General features: G+C 41.0%; 1 long non-coding RNA gene across 1 annotated transcript in view; it reads left to right on the top strand.

Annotated features, from left to right (window-relative positions):
- LOC131187436 (uncharacterized) overlaps positions 1-24,782 on the top strand; it is a 36,120-nt gene extending 11,338 nt beyond the window's left edge. Inside the window, exon 3 of the long non-coding RNA XR_009152549.1 lies at positions 22,273-24,782. This is a non-coding gene — a long non-coding RNA (uncharacterized LOC131187436). The remainder of the gene's footprint in view (positions 1-22,272) is intronic.
- The last annotated feature ends 1,693 nt before the right edge of the window (positions 24,783-26,475 follow it).

The following is a 26,475-nucleotide window of genomic DNA, read 5'->3' as shown; positions in this document are numbered from 1 at the left end:
TCTGTGCCAGGAAAGCCATCTTCATTTGCTTATGATTTTATCATGAAGATTTAGACATTTTAAGATGAATTGCATTGTGGAACGCTTTATTAGTGTTTCACTTCTTTACTTAGCTGATAATCTTGGGATTTCAGCAAAATTAAATAAACGATAAATAAAGTCATTGCATCCATGTTTTCGTAAGTGCCATTCAAGATCCCAAAATATCCAATATGTTCACTAAAAAAATAGAATTTCTATTTTGTCAAATGTCTCCCTCTCTCTCCTCCTCCCTCTCTTTCTTTCTCTTTAGATATGGTAGCTTTTTGATGACACACACAGGTGTAAGAATGAATAAGCTTTAAATAAGTCTATTGATCCTGATTTGGGATGATCAGTCTGACAGCCATTTGTGCTAATGGCCAACACAGCATTCTGAAAAAAAGAATTATTAAGTGTTGATTTTGATTTTCCAAATGTTGCTTCCATCAATTTAATTCAGAAAACTTGTTTCATATGTTTCAAAAGTGAATCATTTCCTCATAATTTCTTTCCAAATTTTGGCCCGGTATAACTTTGATGACTTAAAGCTGAATACAATGAGTCCAAAATACATTTTTCTGTATAGATAAGTATCAGCTTACAGTAAATTGGAGGCAATTTAACCAGCTAAAAGTGGAAGCTCTTAAATGAGCCTTGCTTTTGTTGATGAAAAATGGGCATTTGAATTTATATTGGCTAAATAGAAGAAATGGGCTAAACTATGGAAGCAAAAGGTCATTTTGATAATGATGAGTATGGCTTTTTATAATCTTATTTCTTGGCCATGAGTGGACTAAGAGACATTTCAAAACATCAGATGGCTAGCTAAATCAAATCAAATCAAGTCAACAGTTTTTTTAAATTTCTTCCTTTTATTCAAGTATGAAATAAACAATGTGTTTCCAATATGAAATATGTTTCTAATAGAGAATGTGTGATATATTTACTCACTGCTGTAGTCACTACTAAGAAGTATCTAGCACATTTAAATATCTCATCTTTGCCAAATCAGAAGGCAGAGGTGGGTTTCAGCAGGTTCCGACCATTCTGGAGAACCGGTAGCGGAAATTTTGAGTAGTTCGGAAAACCGGCAGTAAAAATTCTGACTGGCCCCACCCCCATCTCCCAAGTCCCAGCTGATAGGGAGGAAATGGGGATTTTGCAGTATCCTTCCCCTGCCACGCCCACCAAGCCACACCCACACAACCGGTAGTAAAATATTTGAAACCCACCACTGTCAGAAGGGTTTTACTGGAGAATACTATTCATTTTCTTCTTACATACAATATCTGTTAAAATCCATTACATACAAAATCTGTTAAAATTCTGCCTTTCCCATACTGAATTTGGTAGAAGGAAGTTTTTTCTTGTTAAACTATTAATTAAGGCTGGTGTTAATACTAGGTAACATTTAGAATAGCTAAATTAATAGTGTTAGACATACAGCTTCAGAAAATACTGATATGGCACTAACTACATGTTCCTTGTTGAAATATCGTATGCATTTAATTCCATCTTCACTTTTTTTTTTAGCTAAGCAAATCTTAGAACAGTTACTTTTTCCTTGGATAAAAGAACTTTCTCTTTAAGATTTTCTTTGCATGACTAATACATACATACATACATACATACATTTATATGTATACATATACGTATACATATATCAGAGGTGAAATGCTACCGGTTCGGACCGGTTTGGGTGAACCAGTAGTAAGAAATGCTACAAGTTTGGATGAACCGGTATTTCCAACATCAGCTGTGCCGCACGATTTAGTTTCGCTAGAAAGCAGGAAATCCTGCTTTCTAGAGAATCTAAATTGCGCGGCACAGCTGTTCCCCCCCTTGCTGTTCTACTTACCTTGGAAAAGGCTTCTTAAGTATTCTTTTTCAGTGCTGCGCAGTAGCGCCTGTGGTGCGCATGCGTGCAAAGCATGTGTTTGGCTGTGCACTGTGTATATGCATGCACAGCAAACCAGTAGCAATAGCAGACCTTGGAGGATTTCACCACTGATTTTATTTATATATATATATAATATATATATAATCTGCTCAAGACATCACATCACAGAACTTCAGAGGCCACAACACCAAAGCTCAGGAACAAAACACCAGGACCACACCCACACACAGGATGCTACGAAACAGCCGACCAATCTGCAAACACCCACTCCATCTACCAATCAAGATGCAACCACACAGCCAACCAACCCGCTCACAGCAACACTCCCCACCAGTATTTATAGAGAGACGGTAGCTTCGACCACTCTTTGCTCGAGAAGCAGAAGCCGAAGACACCAGCCTGAAGATGACGAATGAGACTTCGTCGAAACGTCGCCAAGACACTTCCAATTTTTGGTGGGAGAAAACCCGAATAACCAAAGACCTACATACAAACCACCCATGAAAACCTCAGAAAATACATGCTATAATGTTACCATTAACTTTATGTTGATTTTTCAGGAGGAAAGGAGACTTATATTTAGCCTTTGCAAGTTTCAGGCTTAAAAAATTTTCCCAGACAGAAGTAGCATTAAACCCAGACAGCAAACATTTCAACTGCATCTTGATCATTATTTTTTTGGAGGATTCTCATAACATGAGTAGAAGGTTATGGAAGGTTATGGAAAGAGGAGACAATCAGAAGGAGGAAGGGGAAAAAAGTATTTTTTTTTTACAGAGGCAGAAGAAATCAGTGTTACAAGGAAAAAAATAAACCATCTCTTGCTGTCTTTTAGTATGGATTTCAACAGATTGTTTGGAATCCCAGATGGATTTTTTTTAGCACAGCTAGTCAGAAAAAAAAGGGGAAGTGGAGTCTGTTGCCAGGACCACCCATTGGATTTTGTGAATGACAGCATGTTAAAAGCTTTTCCTGACAGCACCTACATCCCACCTCATCTCTTCCACTACAACAAACGATTAATTTTAAAATGGTCAATGTATACCCATATTTGTAAACCTAAATAGCAAGAACATTCCACACTTTTGCTAAAAAAATTATTCAAGCCATTCTAAAACACTATAAAGAATGTACTGGATAGGCCTGCTGAGAAACTGATTTTTTCCTAGCATACTTCCTATGGTTAGCGTTTCTGAAAAAATAGAAATTTCTGCTCCTTTTCAAGCTAGCAGAAGATGACTGTTCTGTTGTTGTTGTTGTTGTTGTTGTTGTTGTTGTTGTTGTTGTTGTTGTTATAAAGCAGTGGTAGTCAACCTGGTCCCTACCGCCCACTAGTGGGCGTTCCAGCTTTCATGGTGGGCAGTAGGGGTTTTGTCCGATACTGAAGCACTTTTCTTTTTTTTAATTTAATTGACTTTTTTTAAAAAAATCATAGCATTATTTAAAAACATTTTCATTAGGTTTTCATAAAATTCCCCATGACAATTTAAATTTCTGAAAATATACTATTTGTATTGCCTGCGCATAAGTTTAGTTCATGTTACATAAGTGAAACTAAATGGCGCTATAGTGCGACCGCAAACAAAAGAGCCTCATTCCAGAATAGCTCGCGCATCTCCCCCCACACCACCCAGCTGTAACAGACAGCTGTAACAGAGCTGGTAGCCGGCGGCCCCCCCCAATCCACGATGCGCGAGAGGCATGTGTAGATGACGATACACAGCGCATTACTGTGGAACCGGTGGGCGATTAGAAAATTTTACTACTAACAGAGATACAAAAGTGAGCGGTAGGTATAAAAAGGTTGACTACCCCTGTTATAAAGGAAAGCAGAAAAGTACAGAAAATGGTAGCACTGCTTTGGATCTGGTTTTCAAAGCCACAACACAGCCTCACTGACTAATTGGTGCAGATCAACTGAGAAAATTACCTATGCACTTAGGTGACTTTGGCTGCTCTTCAAAAAACTAAGCAAGATCAGACCTGGATATTACTTTGATAAGAGACCATCAGAAAAACTCAAGGCTAGTCTGGACAATCTAAAAACATACCAGAATAAGGTGACAGTAGCTCATTTCTGCCAGAAAGCTACATGGACATTTCCATAAAATTATCAGCCTTGACTCAACCTTCATTCAAGAGAATCTTTAGCATTTTGTTGAAAACATTACTGAAAGGTTCATATTTTACTTGTTTATGTAATCTAATTGGGAGTACACTGTCTATGTTGCTTGTGTGGGCACTCATCTGGGAAAGAGATCAATAAGCATCTCAGATATTGTAGCTTGCCATGATAGTGGGGGGCTTATGTGGGAATGTGGAGTCAGATGAATGCTACTGAAATAGTATTTTGGTATGACCACAAAAAAACTGATATCCACATTTAAAATATGCAAACCATTTTAGTGACTTAGGAGGAACAGAATTAGTCCACAAAGAGTAGTATCCCAGTATTCTTCTGCAGACAGGAGACATCTGTTTTAGAAAGAAGAGGGGGGATTTTTGCTGACATCCCTTGCCTACTGCACCCTCTTAAAATATGCATCAGTGATTTGGATGACATATGAAACTATTTACAGTCAACTTCCATGTGGAGTTTTACAGACTGGGACGGGTGGGCAATTAATTTTGCCAAGGGGACACAATTACAACTGGGACTCTTGTGGAGGGCCAAACCAGTAGGGCTGCCACTGCTGCAGTCCCCACTATCTCCATGGCCACGGCCACAACCACCATTGTGGGCCACACAGGGACAGCTGAAGGGATGGATGTCATCCACTGGTCATAGAATGCCCAGGTCTGGATTTGGAGAATAAGAAACATAATATATTTCTTAATTACTACAACACAGGAAACTGTTGGACTCTGATTGGTCCATTCAGGTCAATGTCATCTACAATAGAAATTAAATTATAAATAAATAAATAAAATGCATCACAATGAAATAAGCATGGTTTCTTTTTCAAGGCTTACTTACCTGCCAGAAATTACAAAATATTCACTTCACAAGTCATTACAAAACTTGTATAGACAGCTGAAGCACCAAAACTCAACCAAACTCTAAGCACTGACGGCATGACTGTTGAAAATTGCCATTATTTATTATTTATTATTTATTATTTACATTTGTATACCGCCCTTCTCCCGAAGGACTCAGGGCGGTTCACAGCCAAATAAAAATACAATACTATAAATACAGATTAAAAATACAATTAAAAAACTTATTAAAATTGGCCAGAATTAAAATTTGGAACTAAAAACCCATTAAAACCCATTAAAACACTAACCCAGTCCAGCGCAGATGAATAAATAGGTTTTAAGCTCGCAGCGAAAGGTTCGGAGGTCCGGAAGTTGACGAAGTCCTGGGGGGAGTTCGTTCCAGAGGGCGGGAGCCCCCACAGAGAAGGCCCTTCCCCTGGGTGTCGCCAGACGACACTGTCGCGCCGATGGCACCCTGAGGAGCCCCTCTCTGTGAGAGCGCACGGGTCGGTGAGAGGTATTCGGTAGCAGCAGGCGGTCCCGTAAGTATCCCGGCCCTATGCCATGGAGCGCTTTAAAGACATTCACCAACACCTTGAAGCGCACCCGGAAGGCCACAGGTAGCCAGTGCAGCCGGCGCAGGATAGGTGTCACTCGGGAGCCACGAGGGGCTCCCTCAATCACCCGCGCCGCTGCATTCTGGACTAACTGTAGCCTCCGGATGCCCCTCAAGGGAGCCCCATGTGAGAGCATTGCAGTAGTCCAGGCGAGGCGTCACAAGGGCGTGGTGACTGTGCACAAGGCATCCCGGTCTAGAAAGGGGCGCAATTGGCGCACCAGGCGAACCTGGTGGAAAGCTCTTCTGGAGGCGGCCGTCAAATGGTCTTCAAAAGACAGCCGTTCATCCAGGAGGACGCCCAAATTTCGCACCCTCTCCATCCGGGGCCAATGACTCGCTCCGACAGTCAGCCGCGGACTCAGCTGGCTGTACCGGGATGCCGGCATCCACAGCCACTCCGTCTTGGAGGATTGAGCTTGAGCCTGTCCCTCCCCATCCAGACCCGTAGGGCCACCAGACACCGGGACAGCACTTCAACGGCTTCATTGGGGTGGCCCGGTGTGGAAAAGTACAGCTGGGTGTCATCAGCGTACAGCTGGTACCTCACACTGAAGCCACTGATGATCTCACCCAGCGGCTTCATATAGATGTTGAACAGAAGGCGAGAGAATCGGCCCTGCGGCACCCACAAGTGAGGCGCCGCGGGGTGACCTCTGCCCCCGTCAACACCGTCTGCGACCGGTCGGAGAGATAGGAGGAGAACCACCGATAAACGGTGCCTCCCACTCCCAATCCCCAACCGGCGCAGCAGGATACCATGGTCGATGGTATCAAAAGCCGCTGAGAGGTCTAATAGGACCAGGGCAGAGGAATAACCCCTATCCTGGCCCTCCAGAGATCATCCACCAACGCGACCAAAGCCGTCTCAGTGCTGTAACCGGGCCGAAGCCGGACTGGAGCAGGTCCAGATAGACAGTTTCCTCCAGGTGAAGGGGAACTGATATGCCACCATACTCTCTACAACCTTCGCGAGCGGGTTGGAGACTGGACGATAATTACCTAAAACAGCCGGGTCCAGGAAGGCTTCTTGAGGAGGGCCTCACCACCGCCTCTTTCAAGGCGGCGGAAGACTCCCTCCAACAAGGAAGCACTCGTAATCCCCTGGAGCCAGCCTCGTGTCACCTCCTGAGTGGCCAGCACCAGCCAGGAGGGGCACGGGTCCAGTAAACATGTGGTGGCATTCAATCTACCCAGCAACCTGTCCATGTCCTCGGGAGTCACAGGGTCAAACTCATCCCATACAACATCACCAAGACCGCCCTCAGACGTCTCGTCCGAATCGCTGCAATCTTGGTCCAGACCGTCCTTCAGCTGAACGATTTTATCGTATAGATAACCGTTAAACTCCTCAGCACGTCCCTGTAACGGGTCATCCCGCTCCCCCTGGTGAAGGAGGGAGCGGGTCACTCGGAACAGGGCAGCTGGGCGGTTATCTGCCGACGCAATGAGGGAGGAGGCGTAGCAACGCCTCGCATCCCTCAGTGCCACTAGGTAGGTCCTAGTATAGGATCTAACTAGTGTCCGATCAGCCTCTGAACGGCTGGACCTCCAGGAACTCTCTAGGCGTCTTCTCCGGCGTTTCATCCCCTCAGCTCCTCGGAGAACCAAGGGCGGTTGGGACCTACGCCGGGTCAGAGGCCGCAAAGGCACGACACGGTCTAAAGCCCCGGCCGCAGCCCGTTCCCAGGCTGCAGCCAGTTCCTCTGCCGTGCCGTGAGCCAGATCCTCAGGAAGTGGCCCAAGCTCCGTCCGGAACCTCTCTGGGTCCATCAGGCGCCTGGGACGGTACCAACGTAATGGTTCCGTCTCCCTGCGGTGTTGGGTAGCGGTCAGAAAGTCCAGGCGAAGAAGAGAGTGATCTGACCATGACAAAGGTTCAATGACTATTTCCTTTAAGTCCAGATCTCTCAACCACTGACCAGAGACAAAAATCAGGTCCAGTGTGCCACCCCCGATGTGAGTGGGGCCATCCACTACTTGAGTCAGGTCCAAGGCCGTCATGGGCCAAGAACTCCGGAGCTACCGCGGATGCGGAGCCGCCAGATGGCAGGTTAAAGTCCCCCATAACTAAAAGTCTGGGGGTCTCCACCGCCACCCCGGCAAGCACCTCTAGGAGCTCGGGCAGGGCCGCTGTCACGCAGCAAGGAGCCAGGTACGCGACCAGCAAGCCCATCTGACATCTATGACCCCACCTCACAAAGAGGGATTCACACCCGGATATCTGAGGTACAGTGGTCTCCCTCGGCTCTAAACTCTCTTTAATCACAACCGCCACCCCTCCACCCCTACCCTGGGCCCTCGGCTGATGGAATGCACGGAAACCCCGTGGGGACATCTCAACCAGGGCACACCCCTTCATTGCCCAACCAGGTCTCCGTAACGCCTATAATATCCGCGGCACCCCCCTGAATTAGATCATGTATTAGGGGGGCCTTATTGGCCACGGACCGTGCGTTGCATAACATCAGACGAAGGCCCAGGCCCTGAGGGTCCTGACCATCCGGGGAACGGGTAAAGTTAGGGGGATCGGGGCACGCGATCGCCTGCATACATCGAACGCGTGACCCCCTATATCGATACGATCCCCCCCTTCCGCCATATCTGCCCCTCCCACTTACCGTGCCAATAGACTCACCCTCACACAAAGGAACACCCTCCCCCCCCATAACCTCCGAACCCATTTGATAATCGCCACGAGCATGCGCTGGAACTGGTTTCCTCCCGACGGGCTACCCCATCACCCGCCCTACCCTCCCACCCCTTAAAATGCCCTGTCTAAAACCCCAAAGGCTCTTTCTTCTCGCATGCCACCTCTGTGGGTCCCAAGACCCGTCATTGAGGCCGGCCCTTGGTAGCGATATGGGCCATTCCTGCGGCGGGGCACCTGCAGGCGCAAGAGTTCACGTGCAGTGTAGCGCATAGGAAAGTGCGAATCGGCGAGGGATGCTAAGGTGGTAAAATCCCAAAGTAATAGAAATGGTGAGTCTTCTAGCGGGAGTCCAGTTGGTCAAAGGACAGATGGAGCAGGAACCGGATAGCGATAACAGAACAGGAACAGACAGGCCGACAGTCTCCATAGCATGCCTATGGGAAGCAGTTCTACAGATCTTAATCAGGTAGACGTGGCTAGCGGTCAGCCCAAGTCCCGAGACCAGTCCAAGCTAGTCCAATCCAGTCCATTATTATTATTATTTACTTTATTCATTAAACATGAAACTCAGTCAACTAAACATTTAAAAATGCATCACAAATACCATTGACTGGTGCTGATGGTTGATATTTATTTATTTTTATTTATTAAATTTTTATACCGCCCTTCTCCCGAAGGACTCAGGGCGGTGTACAGCCAACGATAAAACAAAATATATACAATTAAAACAACATTTAAAACATAGCAAATTATTAAGGCTGATAAATTAAAAATTTAGATTTTAAAATTTTAAAATATTAATAAACCCCAAATTTAAAATTCAACACTATTATGCCAGTCCCGCTTGAATAAATAGGTGTGTTTTAAGCTCACCACGATATGGGTTGCTGCCAGCACCTAGGTATCAACCAAGTACCTTCTTAAGATATATGATGTTCCAAGTAGCACATTTTTTTGCAGTTCTGCTGGTGTTATTGCAGGAAGCTGCAATTTGTTGATGTATTTTATAAAATTCTTGGATATGGTACCAAGTGCCCCGATGACAATGGATATCACTGTTACATGTTTCATCCATAGCCATGTAATTTCGATGGCCAGGTCGCAATATTTCATGATTTTTTCCAGTTCTTTTTCTTCAACTCTGGCATCTCCTGTTACCGCATTATTATTATTGTTGTTGTTGTTGTTGTTGTTGTCATTGTTATTGTTATTATTGTCATTGTTGTTATTATTATTATTATTTTACCATTCTGATGTTGAAAGTATATGAAACTGTAAATAGGCTTTATGATACGCTTTATGTAGTCTAAATTGCAAAAATGGGAGAAATGGGAATATTCAATGGAGATATTGATAGTTGAAGTGACTGGACCTCTGATTCCATAAAAAAGTAAGTAACCAGCAAAAAAAGGGGGCTCCCTTCTGATATAAATTAATACTACTACTTCTGCATAGTAATGTGGCTCACAAGATTGATTACTTCTATGATGATGGTGAAGGTGATGATGAAGCTAGTGACTCTTGGAAAATCGTCCATCAAGGAACAAAAAGCTTTAATCTAGGTTCTTCTGATTAGAATCACTAAATTAAAAGAAGTGAAGGGCAAGTTTAGTTTACAGAGATACTGTTGGTTGTAGTGAGGAATTTTTGTAGACAACCGCTTTCCAACACTCCTCAACAAATCCTCAAATAAGACACTGAATCTTCTCAAGATTTACAGTAAGTACAAGAGAGCAGCAGAGAACTGTCCTGCATGCTTTCGCAGAGCTCTGGCAAGTATCTATCTGACAAGAACATCTAACAGATTACAACATGAACTTAATGTCCAGAATGTACAGCAATGGCATTGCAAAACAACCAAACCTAGTTTGAAGCTCTCACCAGAGATGTGAGGGCAGCTCTTCCCCAAAGAAAGAGCATTGGTGCTGTTTAGTCCTCTGTGGGAAACCTTTGCCCTTCTGTGTTGAGGCTTATGTTTGGATAAGATATGGGTAACTTGAAGGATTCAGAAAAAAGCAATGCAGAGCCTTGTATGAGCTGGGTTGAAAAGTTCAAGGATCTGGCTATGTTTAGCCTAGTATAACAAAATCACCCGAAATATTCTTGCAGCAGAGGATGACAGCTTTATTATATTTGCTTAACGAGATCATTGGGGTTTATTTGCAGTCAGGGGAAACAGATACCACCTCTTCTCCCCAGCCTACTGACAAAATATAATATATTTAAAGTTATGTGACTTCCAGAAAATGTTTGCAGTCATCTTAACTCCTTTAACCACATAGGTATGAAAGCACCGTAACCATAGAAAATAACGATGGGCAGTTGTTGAAAACTGAAGAGATGTGCTGCAGTTTGGATCTGTATGCATGCATATACAAGCAACAGTATGGTGCAATGGAAAGAGCAGTCCTTCCCAACCAAGCCGTTTGCCTTGCATATCTCACTATATGAATCCCTATTAAGTTAAAAAGGCTGCGTTAGGATGATGGATTAGTAATTGAAAGATACAGATCCTTTCTCTATAAAGCTAACTGGTTCAATCTTGCCTAGCACCGTGGTTTGCAGTGAAAATCATAAAAGTGTGAGAATATGCCATTCTAACCTTAGGAAGACAGAATGAATGTGACATACAAAAAGCTACTGCATGGTTTTCTGCAAATTAGCAACATTTAAAAAAAAAAAGTAATAATAATAATCCCCCAAACTCACCCAAATACACTGTTTTACCAGGGACAGAGATTCAATCATAGGAATTATTCCTTAAAAAGGACGGTTGAAGCATATGATATGATATGTGGTCATGTTGATTTGGCATCTTAGCTTCTAAGAAGTAGCCTGAACAATAAAACCAAATCTATCTTCCAGACTCAACCTATCTCTGAGCCTTCAAAGTTAAACGCTATGGTACTAGTTTTTGATATTACTGGTTTTCCTCTATTGGCCTAAGTGAGAACATTCCCTAATTAAAATTCTTGCAAAAATATTATTTGGCCCAGTGCATGCACAAGCAATAGCCATCAGAGGCTTAGCACCATTGAAGTGAAGTAATAGGTAACTCAGTTTAATCCAACTTTAGTGTGTGGGAGTGTATGTGCTTATATATGTGAATAACACAATACCACTGTTTTTCCTAAATATTCATCTGCCAGAGTTTCTGCTTTCAGACTGAGGAATGTTTTGAGATAAAGAAGGAAATTAAGCTGCCTGGAGCTCAGCCCAGCATTTTTTTTCCTAGCATATTAGTTCTAAATCAAATATTTACAGATATAAATAAGATATTAGGAAATTGGAAAAGAGAGACACAGCTGTCATGTAATGTGGCCAACTTTTTTAAGCTCAAAAACTGAGGACGAGAAATTTAAAAAAATGCAGATGCAAGAACTTTGCAAGCTTCATCGTGAAACCAACCATTTCAGAAAGATGGATATGAACTATTGGGTAGAAACAGAATACCTTTTTTGGGAAAAGAATTCTACTTGGCCTCTCAACATTTTTTAAAAGAAAACATTTTCAAGCTCTTTGCTAAACCATAAAGAGGTCTAGCATGCAAGAGCTGAAATTTTCTTTTGAGTAGGAAGAAAGGATGTCCATGGTGGTGGTGGGGAAGCCAAATGTTGTGTGCACCCATGCAACAAAAGCCCTGCCTCCTTTTGACACGCATCGTATATATTTGGCAAAAGTATTTTGTGCAGATGGGTTCAAAAGGAACTAGCAACTGATGTCAGGAAATAGTACCAACTGCAAGATAAGAGTCCCTATATAGCAACAAAAGCTAGCAGCAATTTATCTGAACTCTGTAAATTAGGAAAGTGTTGATCCCAGGTTCAGCCATTTTTCTTGTCCAGTTGTGTATCTCCTTTGCTTTGATTAGAATTTCCCTTGGCATGCAAACATGCTGCTTTCTATTCCTTCCCACTTCAAAAATAGTCTTGGGATTATTAGAAGTTGGCTGTTAAACAGAAATCCCATTTAAATGTTTTTGAATTTAGCAATGATACGTTGATAATTCTGAGAGGCACTCAAAATAGATATATACCCTAGGAAAAGTAAACAAAAAATATACTGCACTTGAGAAAATGTATTGCAAAAATGTTTATATTAAGAGAAGGCTATGTATAACATGAGTCAGAAATACCTTACTTTTAATTTATAGACAATTGGTTGATTGATTGATTGATTGATTGATTGATTGATTGATTGATAGCATTTTTTGCAGAGCAGGTAACAATTTTTTTAAAAAAAAGTTCAGGTAATGAAATTTCAGGAAATAAATTGTGTAATTGCAGGTAGTCCTCAATTTATAACCATTCCTTCAGTGACCATTCGAAGTTACAAATGGCACTGAAAAAAATGACTTCTGCCTGTTTTTTACTCTTATGACTGTTATTGCAGCATCCCCATGATCACCTGATCAAAATTCGGATGCTTGGCAATTGGTTCATATTTATGACAGTTACAGTGTCTCGGGATCATGTGATTATCTTTTGTGACCGTCTGACAAGCAAAGGCAATGGAGAAACCAGATTCACTTAACAACCATGTTACAAAGTTAACAACTGTGGCAAGAAAGATCATAAAATGGGGCAAAATTCACTATCTTGCTTAGCAACAGAAATTTTAAGTTCAATTGTAACTGTAAGTTTACTCAGGACTTAAACATCCTAACACTGGGAAATTGAGGACTACCAGTATTAGGGAAGGTTAAAACTAGGATGTTTGAGTAAAAAACCCAAAAATCTTAGCCTGATGCTGACATTAAAACAAGTGCCCAGAGACCTTTCAGTGATGTGATACCACCACAAACTAGACCTTTTCTCTAATAAAGAACCACAAACTTGAAGGGACAAAGAATATCTGGAGAATGGAGATCTTAGCAGATCAACATACGGAAACAACTGATCATCCCAGCAGTCTGGTCTCACATGTCAGAATAGTGACAGGTTTTTGCAAAAAAGCTGTGTTCCCTCACACAGCTCCCAAAAGAAGCCTATAAGGCAGTGGTGAAATTCAATTTTTTTTAATACTGGTTCTGTGGTTGTGGCTTGGCTGGTTGGTGTGGCTTGATGGGTCAGGGGAAGGATACTGCAAAATCTCCATTTCCACCCACTCTAAAGGAAGGATATTGCAAAATCCCCATTCCCTCCCCACCCTCCTGGGGGAAGGATATTGCAAAATCTCGATTCCCACCCCACTCTGGGGCCAGCCAGAGGTGGTATTTGCCAGTTTTCCGAACTACTCAAAATTTCCGCTACCGGTTCTCCAAACTACTCAAAATTTCCGCTACCGGTTCTCCAGAACCTGTCAGAACCTGCTGGATTTCACCCCTGCTATCAAATGATCTGCTTAGTCATGATGCTTTCAGGAACGACTTTGAACTACTCCTCAGCATGGTTTCCTCAATTCTAGTAAATGGAAATTCTTGCACTTTGGGAGCAAGACCGGCTTCTAAACACCACTTTGCGATAAGCAAATGAGAAAGGGCAATGTCTCCAGAATGCACCCTACTACCCCCGTTAAGTTTGATCTTCTTCTGGGTAGGGGAGCACCAAGTAATTTTATTTTCTATGATTGCCTGTGACTCATTCTTGGAAATAAGTATGAGGTTGCAGGCAGGTGCTGTAGTACATTTCATGCTGGCTTTTAATCATTCTCTTGAAATTAAAAGACACATTTTAAAACATTAAGCAAAGCAAATCCCAATTGATGCTAAGGGCACAAGAGAGAGTTCACTTTTTCAGAAGTTCAGACAGAGAGATCAAAAGTTCTCAGCATCACATGCTGTTTCGAGACTCCCTGTTTCTTTTCTGCTCTTGTCTGAAGATGCATGGAAAAAAATATGAGAGATGAACAAAGCTCTCAAAACGTGCTCCAACAGTGGTGGGCCAGACAAAAGTCACACTAAGAAAATGCTAGCATAGATCAGATTGCAGCAGACTTCTATATCTCTGTGGAATGCCAAAATTATTGCAATAAATTCGTCTGGACGTGTTCTGGAGATTATGTGCTAATAAAAAACATCAGCTTGCATATGACTCTGGAGAACAAATTGGTGAAGGTATTGTTGACAGAAGGAATGAATACTGAGCTATAATGGAAATGGAGAAACTACCAAAAATGTGGGGTCAGCTGCAGTAATAAAAGCAGAAGCCAAATGTAAGACATGTAAACGAGAAAGAGAACGGGAAGCAAAAGAAATTCTGAACAAGGTATAAGGGAATTGACGTCAATAGAATTATTCCATTGGCTCTTCTTTCTTTCCACTTTGCAAAATCACTTTTCTACGTTTATAATTTCTACTTTGCAAACAACAATCAGACAGATTAGTGGATACATGTCTGCTCTGCTGCCAAGACATGAAAGATGCAATGGAGATCCAAGATCAACTTCTATTTTATTACTACTGAAAGAACTGAGCAAAGTCAGAGATGAAGTGTACAGTGCATCAGTTTCAACTTATCTATTTTTCTCATCTTTAATCCTGCTTATCTTATTTCTAATCAGCTTGCCCTTTAAAAAAATAGGTATAAAAGGATGCACATGTGTTGCAAGCAAGTTTTCTAATCTAATATTTGTATGAGAAGCATTTCTTCTCAGTCTATCATGCCTCCACAGATCCTTGGAGTGGTAAACGTAATCGCCATTGCATTATATAACCCACAGGCAATTTGCTTTATAATGTAAGATCAACAAAAGGACCAAGTAGATTATTTGATCAGATCAGAGCCAAATGATTTCTAGCTGTGTGTCTACAGGTATTTTAAAAGGGAGCCCAAGATCTCCACTGGTTCCAGAGTAGATCTCCTTGAACCAACAGAAAACTGTATCTCCATAACATTTGTTACCTCTACTATAAATTTCCTATTCTGTTCCAAGGTACAATGCCGGCAAATGCTAGTGTCCTTACTTATAGTGGCATTGGTGTAGTGCCCTTGTTATATTTCCTTCCCCAACTGTCAAATACCACCAACTATCAGGAGTACATCTACTGTAAAAGGTGGTATTTGGCAGGAGGGGAAGGAAATCACTCACTTTCTTCAATTTGGAGTGGGGTTCAAATTAGAGGTAAATTTTTACAGATTGCAAAACTATTTGATCACTATCAAAATTCAGTCTGGTTTCGCAGCTATGTTTAAAGGGAGCCCAACTATCAACATATAGTATCTAGAGACAAGACAGGAAGTTTCTGTTATAACCACGGTGGCTACTTCTGCTGATCACGGGCTGCCAGCAGTTTGGCAGTTTGGGTCTCACCAGGCTCAAGGTTGACTTAGCCTTCCATCCTTCTATCCTTCTGAGGTGGGTAAAATGAGGACCCAGATTGTTGGGGGCAATAGGCTGACTCTGTAAAACAGCTTAGAGAGGGCTGTAAAGCACTGTGAGTGCTTTACGAGTCTAAGTGCTATTACTGCTCTATAAAAAGAAAGCCACCTTACATAGTTTACACTCCATGGGCTAAACCTTTAGCATTAAGAGGCTATGTGAGTTTTGCCTATTGGCCACAAAGCCAAAAGAGTACCTGGAATGATTCATTGTCGAGATGAGAAGAGCACAGTGCACAGGGCCTCTGGTGGCTCAGCAGACTAATGCAGTCTGTTATTAACAGCAGCTGCTTGCAATTACTGCAGGTTCAAATCCCACCAGGCCCAAGGTTGACTCAGCCTTCTATCCTTTATAAGGTAGGTAAAATGAGGACCCAGATTGTTGGGGGCAATAAGTTGACTTTGTATATAATATACAAATGGATGAAGACTATTGCTTGACATAGTGTAAGCCGCCCTGAGTCTTCGGAGAAGGGCGGGATATAAATGCAAATTAAAAAAAAAATATTAGAGCATGCTGTGTACTTATGACTGTATGACTGTAACCTTGTTGCTTGTATCCTTACGATTTATATTGATATTGTTTCCTGATTGCTTATTTGTACCCTATGACTATCATTATGATTCTTGACGAATGTATCTTTTCTTTTATGTACTCCGAGAGAGGGTGCACCAAGACAAATTCCTTGTGTATCCAATCACGCTTGGCCAATACAAAATTCTATTCTATTCTATTCTGCAGGTCGAAGGACTTGTGATGCCAGTTGTGATAAATATCTGAGGATGGAAACTGTCATCACAAACAAAGCTAAAGTGGTCCTATTTCCATATCCATGAAAAGGTCCTTTTGCTTCATTTTAACCCTATAATTGTTTGTTTGTTTGTTTGTTTGTTTTATTTGTCACAACATTATATATAAGCATAAGCATGAAATAACTATACGATATATAAACATATATATAATCATAAGTATAAAATAACTATATGAAATTGGATACAATCAAAGGGAACATTAGGACAGGAATGGTAGCACGTTGGTGCTCTTATGCACGCCCCTTACAGACCTCTTAGGAATGGGGTGAGGTCAATAGTAGATAGTTTTTGGTTAAAGCTTTGGGGATTTTGGGAAGAGACCACAGAGTCTGGTAGTGCATTCCAGGCATTAACAACTCTGTTTCTGAAGTCATATTTTCTGCAATCAAGATTGGAGCAGTTCACATTAAGCTTAAATCTATTGTGTGTGCGTGTATTGTTGTGATTGAAGCTGAAGTAGTCTTCAACAGGAAGGACGTTGTAACAGATGATTCTATGAGTTAAGCTCCAGTTGTGTCGAAGGTGGCGTTTAGGTATTTCAATGGGAAATTTAAGAATGAAACACATGGAAGATAAATAAGGCTCTCTTTTTTGTCATGCTACCATTAACTTACCCCAAAACTAAGTCCTATGGAGTTCAGCAGGTTTTACTTCTGTCAATAAGCATATGAGTACAGCTTCAGAGTTGTCCTGTTTTTCACAGTTCTAACACTGATGCGCAACTCCTGTGTTGATTTACAGGAATAAAAGCCCTGACCCTATGACTAGTTTCTGAGTAAACATGCATAAGATAATGCTATAATTAGCTTCAAATGGTCATCTGTATTTGTTGGACTATGCACACAACCATGGCTGCTCAGTCTTAAGACTCTTCTTTCATTCCTGTTGATATCCAGATGTGAAGGCAATCAAAAAGGGACAGTGTCTAATAGCTACTGCAGTATTAACAACTGTGTCTCATGACTTGCTACATGTGCCATAATGAAGTCATGTCTTCCTAATGCCTCACTTATGGAAAGTGGGGGGTGGGTGGAGGATAGGGTTAAAGGGCATATTTATTTTGGGTAAAGAATACAGAGGTTAATTTTACTTCCATGCAGTCAGCTCACCCCTGACTCCACATTTTTCCAATTATAAATTCAAGTGTAATGCCTTGTTTCCACTGTCTTCTTTAAAGCTTTCATGAAAATTCATAGATGTTTTATGCATACTTGCTGATATGCATAGTTCTGTACATTTTTGGTAGCAAAGGCTAGCAAAATAGTGTGTTGTAAGGAAAGTAAGTGATATGTTGAAAAAAAACTGAACATGACTGTATAATATCATGATTCTGCCCACTATGTTGAAAACTGGGTACAATGGGAAAAACATAAGAAGTTGAATGCAGCAGGAATAGGTGAGTTTAAAAATGTGGGGAGTAGAACCACAAGAAATAGGATCAAGAAGGAATGGATGGTGAACATGGTTGGAATATAAAAGTGAGTGACCAGTACAGAAAAAGTATACTGAGGTGGTTTTGTCATAGAGAAAGAATGAATGAGGACTGAATCAGAAAACAAATGAAGGATGGAAGAATGAAGAATGAAGGAAGGGACTCAGAACGTTATGGTTAAATGGAATTGATGAGGGTCTGAAAAAAAAGAGAATTGAGTTTAAAAAAGAAAATGCAAAGTATGAATGAGTAGATAGACATGATGGAAGCAAGGAAGCTTCTCAAGGATCAAACGGTACCGAGAATATACTTTTTGAGAGCATTTTCATTAGTGAATAGTGATAGTGTAAATTAGATTTTGTTATAGTTCCCTTTTGTCTCTTATTTTGTAACTTCTACTCACTTTTATTACTCCTTTTCTGCACTTCACATAATGTTTATTCTGAAAGGGAATAGCAAAAATGACCCTCTAAATTCACTAGCATCATAGCAAGGAGATTATGACAATCCATCAGCATAGGCAGGATTTAGCCCAGATGCAGTTAATGGAAAAAGTTGGGGGAAGAGACGCAAGACTGATATATCTTCTATCTGAGCCAATAAATATTTATTTTACAATCTTTGCAGCAATAAATCAACATTAAGTAGCTTTCCAGTTGGTAAATCAAATAATGTCTTGAATCGGTGAACAAACATTTGTTACAGTCATTCTCTTACCTGATGGCAAACCTTTTCTACAATCATTATACTTTCTTTTTGATACCTTTCCCTTTCCGTAGGTGTATCTCAACTGGGAATAAAAGCAAAATTGTCTTATACTCGCTTCAGTTATTACAGAATATATCTATCTGAAGTTAGGACTACGTTTGACTGTACTTGGCTAGAAAAGCTATAACAGGAAATGGATCTGCGTCATTCTTTATAAGGCAACAGTCATTTATTTATCCTTCTTTTTTGGGATATAAGCTAAGGAAAGAACAACAAAAAAAAGAATATAGGCAGCGAGGAAGAGCTGACTATACACTGCTTTATCGATTTGGCAAAATAGTGTTGTAATTGCAGTGCAAAAATATATAATTTTCTCTCCCCAACACAATAAGAATATCTACTGAACAGCACAGATGTCTACAGATGGGCGGTTTGCCAGCTTAGTTGAACTGAGGTAACAGTTTGCTTAAGGAATACCAACTCAGAAATTGGGTGCTTGATAACAAAAACAAAATACAACAAAAAGGAACTATAACTTCAGGACTGAATTTTCTTTATGCAGAGATGAAACTGTTCCATCTTTTATTATCTTTGAGTAAGGTGAAGGGAAGAAACAGAGACACAAGTCTATAAATTTAGGTATCAGGCAAAGCAGAGACCTAACAGTCCATGTGTTGTTTGGATGATTGAATGTTCTCTAGTTCAGACTTTGAGGACGCTAATCAGTCCAACTAACAAAAAAAATATGGGTGAGAGGGAATAAGAAAAAAGGAAATTCTAAAAAAAGCCCACATCTCTTTGATGCCCAATTATTATTCCAAGTTGTGGGCTGGATTTAGCCTTCAAGGAGAGGGAGTTCACTTAAAATAGTAAAAAGCTGTAAGGTAGGAACAACCAAGCATTTCCTAAGCCTTATGTAATTACTGATAATGGGGTTATCTTAATAAAGTGATTACTTTTAAAGCTAATTTATTTTATTTTAGATTAGCTTGTTCTTTCTAGACACACAATAACAATATGGATTGTACAAATTATTGACTAGAACCTTATATTTAGAAATCAAATTACAGGGGTAAGGTTTGCCATTGCACTGTTAATTAACAGTTGGGGGATTGTTTCATTATTGACGGTGGTAATGGTAGTGGTAATGGTTATAATTGTTAATCCCTCTGTTTTAAAATAATTGTGGCCTCAGTGGCATTCCATCCATTTAAAAAGTAGGCACCCTTCTGTATGTCCATTAAAAAAAAATTGGCAGACTTATTTTGTCCAAAAAAAAAAAAAAAAAGGTAGGAATCCCAAGTCATGTGACTCACATCTATGCTTGTCCCAGCTTGGGATCTTTGTTTATATAAAATTTTAGCTACCACGGGTGGAAGATTTGTCATGCTTTTCCTCTGGCATCTCAAGGGAAGATTCTGATGATGGAAGCAAAACGACAGAAAATCCCCACCTGAGATTGAGAAGAGCTGCTCTTCTATCAGAGTAGATCTTGTTGAACAAGCCAGGAAGAGCACAGAGTTGACTTACAGTGTTACTCAAGATGCAGTGTTGCTCATTTAAGACTATGAAGCCAGAAGAATGGCCTGAAATAAATTGTATTAATAGTCTGAGATTTGGCATATCTTTTGTAAGGGAGCTAAAGGTAAACAACTCATGGTTAGAAGCAGTGATGAAATGTAAAATTTGTTACTACCGGTTCTGTGGGCGTGGCTTGGTGGTGATGGGTAATGTGACTGGGTGGGGGTGTCCAACTTTCTTTTTTTTTCTTTTAAAAGCATTTTTTCTACAACCTCTTCAGTCAAAGAGGTTATAGAAAAAATGCTTTTAAAAGTCTCTGATGATCCCAGCTGAGTTGCCAGATCGTCAGAGGCTTTTTAGTTCTTTTAAAAGCATTTTTTTTTGGCCTTTAAAAGAAAGATAAGCCTCTGATGATCAGGCAACTCAGCTGGGATCGCCAGAGCCTTTTAAAAGCATTTTTAAAAAATGCTTTTAAAAGTCTCTGATGATCCCAGCTGAGCCGCATATTCATCAGAGACTTTTTTTTTACTTTTAAAAGCATTTTTTCGGCCAAAGAAAAAATGCTTTTAAAAGTAAAAAAAAAACAACTGTTGATTGCGCAGCTCAGCTGGGCATGGTGGGGGGGGGGCAGGGATTTTTGCTACCAATTCTCCGAACCACCCACCACCATCGCTACCGGATCGGGAAATCTGATCTGAACCGGGAGCATTTCACTCCTGGTTAGAAGGTAGCTAAAGAAAATGACTCACCTCATTTTTCTCCAATAGAGAGTGCACTTGGTTGTATTGTTTTGCCTTGTTTTTATGAATTACAACCCACCATGAGATGGATGAGGTTGGTTTATTTCTGTAACTGTTCCTGTCCTCAGCTACCACTACATTTATATTTAATGAGGACCCAGAATGTTGGGGGCAATATGCTGACCTTGTAAACCATTTAGAGAGGGCTGTAAAGCACCATGAAGCGGTATATAAGTCTAAGTGCTATTGATATTGCTACTGTTCTTGATTGTTTTATTGAGGTTTTAACGTAGCTACCCAGATTCACTGCTGCAAAATAGGCAGCCATATAAATTGATTGAAATCACTAAAGATCCTCTGAATAAAGGGACGCTTATAAATAAGGGACATGGTGCTCAGGGGCTAAGACAGCTGAGCTTGTCGATCGAAAGGTCGGCAGTTCGGCGGTTCAAATCCCTAGTGCTGCCGTGTAACGGGGTGAGCTCCTGTTACTAGTCCCAGCTTCTGCTAACCTAGCAGTTCGAAAGCTCGTAAAAAATGCAAGTAGAAAAATAGGGACCACCTTTGGTGGGAAGGTAACAATGTTGCGTGCACTTTTGGCATTTAGTCACGCCAGCCACATGTCCACAGAGACATCTTCGGACAGTGCTGGCTCTTCGGCTTTGAAACAGAGATGAGCATCACCCCCTAGAGTTGGGAACGACTAGCGAGGGGAACCTTTATCTTTACCTATAAATCTTATGTATTAGACCAGAGGTTCCCAATCTTTTTCGCCCGCGGCTCCCCCGGAAATCCGACCTGCAACTGCGCATGCGCACCAGACGCGCCCGCGGCTCCCCGGAAATCCGACCTGCAACTGCGCATGCGCACCAGACGCCCCAGAAATGGCGCATCAGCGCCGGACCCAGCGGGCGCAGATATTCCGCGGCGCCCCCATGACGATAGCGCGGCTCCCTGGGGAGCCGCGGCTCACAGTTTGGGAATCACTGTATTAGACCAATAAGTTTCTCCCATGTTAGGACAAGGTACAGAAGCAGGCATACCATATATTGCAACTCCCTGTTGTTATTTTAGCCTTATATCCTATGTGTTAACTGGATACCTTTTCCTTGGCGTTCTATCTGGGTTTTCAAGAGGTATTGAAAAGAGCAGGCAAAATTCCAGCATACCAAAAACAAAACAATCACAAGGAATTTCCCTGGAAATCAGACAGAGTCACCTCAATCCAAGTATCCTTGCAATAAGGGAATTGAGAAAACTAAAAAAAGAAGTTATATGTTGACTGGAGGAAAGATTCTATAAACATTGTCAGAAAAGGCGAAGGATGGAATGGGCAGAAACAGCACCTCTGCTCTTTGTATGAGATGCCAGAAGTTCTTACAAATCACCCCACATCAGATTTCTCAATGTACCTTTTCAACACAGGGATTGGTAGAGAAAGCTTCTGCTTGGCTATCCAGCTGCTTGATGCAAAGACTTGCAACACAGTTACTGAAAAGATCCTTGCTACAAGGCCAAGCTGTTTTCTAGCTGACTTTTCAGGAACGTGTTTTTTCCTCTCTCTCTCCAGCTATGCATAAGGTCATGGGAACCATCATCAGACTCCCTCCAAAGAAGGCACAACACCAGCATGTTGACTGCATACAAAAAGAAGCACAGAGTTCTGAGATTTTCTAAGGAAGATTATTGGACACCAAATTAAGCAGACGATTTGTTTTATTCTGCAATCTACCCAGTCAGTTAAGGCAGCCGAAAACTACTATTTATCACCTGCTGATAAAATTTACCCCAGCCTATACATGGGATCCTTGACATATTGAGAAGTAGAAGCTTGGGCTCAAGCTTGAGTCAGCCTTCCATCCTTCTGAGGCTAGTAAAATGAGGACCCAGATTGTTGGAAGCAATATAACGACTCTGTAAACCGCTTAGAGAGAGCTGTAAAGCACTGTGAAGTGTTATGTAATTGCCATTGCTATATTACATTTAGGGATTTTGTGTAAATTAGGCAACAAGTTACATTATCACTTCACTACCTACCATCTTCTCACCAGCTCACTCTGATTTTCTGAGCATTGTGCTGCTATTGCTGCAACTCTTCCTGTCAGCTTCAATAGGGGTTTTACAACAACTGTAAAAATTGGATGTTCAGTTTAGTAAAGAATAACAAAAGTTAATTGGTAATTTAGAAAACCTTGACAACCATTTCCCACAAACTAGACTCAGCTGGGTAAATCATCTTCCTCATTACATAACATCAATGCATCAATATTTTTACTCACAGAAGTTGTTCTTTACCTAATTTATAGCCTATTTAGTGTAAACCCTAAAGGGATATATGAAACTCATCAGAGCAGAAAATGGCAATTTTTGAGCTGCCATCGTGCAACATCTTGAATCAAGGTACCAAAAGCTGATAGTAAAATGGTTGAATATAGGTAACAATATAAGCAAAAACACGAGAATGTACCTGCTGGATTAGGCATCATTCCCATATTTACTTTTGAAAAGTACTCCACGAGCCCAAATTACCAATTTCTTGAACAACTTTGACTCTTCTTTACATTTTGAAGAGATTTTATGGGTGAATGTAGCAATAGGAGACTTCTAGACCAGGGGTCTCCAACCTTGGCAACTTTAAGACTTGTGGACTTCAAAGTCAGCAAAGCTGGCTGGGGAATTCTGGGAGTTGAAGTCCACAAGTCTTAAAGTTGCCAAGGTTGGAGACCCCTGGTCTAGACAATTCACCTCTCCCATCACCGCTCTTAAAATCATCCAAAAATTTATTCATCAGCCTTAAGTCTGTCATTTCAGATGAAAGGGGGAAGAGTATTGTTAAGGGTGGGATTGGAAGCAATTTGCATCCAGACAACTTTCCATTCCCATTTCTACCCTTAATTTTCTACACGCATGCGGATACACAATACCAAATAAAATTGGCCGAATGGAACCATCGGATGGCTTTCTGCTATCTGAGAGGTCAGAAGGCTACCTTTGAGAGCCTTCTAGTCCTCCCATCATGCTAAATCTCTGGATTAGAAAGACTATAGGTAACCCATCTGACTTTGCACCCGTAAGCAAGAAATCCTGGCTTCTATCCCCTGCCTTAATAATGCACCAAACTGACTCTCCATCTAGTTTATATAGCTTCAAAAGATAAATTCCAAGAGGATAGGTCTATCCGTGGGTGTTTCCTTTAATAAGTACTGCCTGTAGATACAGAGAGCAGCCCTCTTCTATATGCTAGTTGTACTGGAATACTCTAGCAACAGGAGACAAGGGCTCTGTTGCTCTCTGTAAGTTTTCAAGATGTTGATCCTAATTTAACTGGTTTATTCTCATGTTTTCCTGGGAAATGATTTTTCCTAGCATTGCACGATGTTTGCTCCCATTACCTCCTAGCTATTAAGTAAGCTCAAACTTCCCAAGGAGCTGCTGATTAAGTTCTACAGAGGAATTATTGAGTCTGTTATCTGCACCTCTATAACTGTTCTGCAACCCAACAAGACAGACACAGACTTCAGAGGATAATTAGAACTGCAGAAAAATAATTGCTACCAATCTGCCTTCCATTGAGGACCTGTATACCGCATGAGTCAAAAAGAGGGCTGTGAAAATATTTACAGATCCCTCACATCCAGGACATAAACTATTTTATGTTGTACCTTGATGAACGTATCTTTTCTTTTATGTACACTGAGAGCATATGCACCAAGACAAATTCCTTGTGTGTCCAATCACACTTGGCCAATAAAATTCTATTCTATTCTATTTCAACTCCTACCCTAAAACGACACTATAGAGCACTGCACACCAGAACAACTAGACACAAGAACAGTTTTTTCCCGAAAGCCATCACTCTGCTAAACAATTCCCTCAACACTGTCAAACTATTTACTAAATCTGCACTACTATTAATCTTCTCATCGTTCCCATCACCAATCTCTTTCCACTTACGACTGTATGACTGTAACTTTGTTGCTGGCAATCCTTATGATTTATATTGATATATTGACCATCATTTGTGTTGTAAATGTTGTACCTTGATGAACGTATCTTTTCTTTTATGTACACTGAGAGCATATGCACCAAGACAAATTCCTTGTGTGTCCAATCACACTTGGCCAATAAAAAATTCTATTCTATTCTATTCTATTCTATTCTATAAGTATAAGGGAAAAGTATCACTGCCAATTTGAGAATGGGGGTGCCAAAGTTTGTTTTCTAAATATTCACAGAAAGCCTGTTTTTCATCAATACCTCACCCCATTTCTGCAATGATTGAAATTCCAATGTCCAGACATTGCACAGCACCTTTTTTCTTTCAGGATGGGTGATATTTTTTTATTTCCAGGCTAATCTTTCCTTACAAATCCCTCCAGGTTTCTGTGTGAATCTTCACTATTTCTTTCCTGACCATAGTACAGTTACTCATATTGCTTATGTTAACTAGCTAACCATGGTTTAGATCAGGGGTAGTCAACCTTTTTATACCTACCGCCCACTTTTGTATCTCTGTTAGTAGTAAAATTTTCTAACCGCCCACCGGTTCCACAGTAATGCACCATGTATCATCGTCTGCACATGCCTCTCGCGCATCGTGGATTGGGTTTGTGGGGGGAGCACCAGCTACCAGCTCTGCTTGTCTGTTACAGCTGGGTGGTGCGGGGGGAGATGCGCGAGCTATTCTGGGACAAGGCTCTTGTTTGCGGTCACACTATAGCGGCATTTAATTCATGTTCACTTACGTAACATGAACTAAACTTATGCGCGGGCGATACAAATAGTATATTTTCAGAAATTTAAATTGTCACGGGGAATTTTATAAAAACCTAATGAAAATGTTTTTAAATAATGCTATGAATTTTTTTTTTTAAAAAGTCAATTTAATTTTAAAAAAAAGGAAAAGGTTTCAGTTTTGGACAAAACCCCTACTGCCCACCATGAAAACTGAAATGCCCACTAGTGGGCGTAGGAGCCAGTTGACTACCACTGGTTTAGATTAGTGGAGGGAACCTTTTGGTCAGTTCGTAACTCATATGTTGACGTAGAGGAAGACTTTGAGAATCAACGGGCAGCCTTGGAGATAGTTAAAAGAAACACTGACCGATTTATCTGTCTTATGAGGAGCCCAACATTCCCCATGCTGGCTGTGGTTAAATGAAACACTATGAATGTCACCATAGAAATATAAAAATATATACAAGCACAGCATTTGGTCTTCCGCGATAAAGGTTTAGATAACAAATGAGCTGGTCATCTGGAAAGCTTCATACTCTATTATAGTGGCCACAAACAGAATTAACATCCTTCTTCCCTATTCACTTCCAGCTAAACATCCTTGAGCTTTTAAATGCTATAACGCACTTTTCTACAGATGCTTCAGTGCAACTGCGCAAAGCAGTTCATGATTGTTTATTGCCCCATTTATTTTTCCTATTGACTGCCTCACATTCAATATTTTAAGCACCACTTGATTCAGGTCGACTGCAAAACGTAATCAAATCTCTTGGGGGGGGAAAAAGAAGAAAAGAAAAGAAAGGCAGGCTTGTACCGGTCAGGTCATCAAGACAGGAAAGCAGCTGTCCCCTTGAATGGAATGGATCCGTGATGCAGGAATTGCTATGGAAACATCACCTGTACACTCTGTAGCAGTACTAAAATTATAAAGAAAGAACACACTTTAATTAACTGCTTTCAACATTTCCAAGACCTGCCTCCATACGGTGTGCTAAAATGCATTGCTAACGCAGTAAGGCTAAGAAATTAACAAACG

The sequence above is a fragment of the Ahaetulla prasina genome, chromosome 1, assembly GCF_028640845.1.
Source record: "Ahaetulla prasina isolate Xishuangbanna chromosome 1, ASM2864084v1, whole genome shotgun sequence".
Classification (NCBI taxonomy): Eukaryota; Metazoa; Chordata; class Lepidosauria; order Squamata; family Colubridae; genus Ahaetulla; species Ahaetulla prasina.
This window is presented reverse-complemented; position numbering and strand designations above follow the sequence as displayed.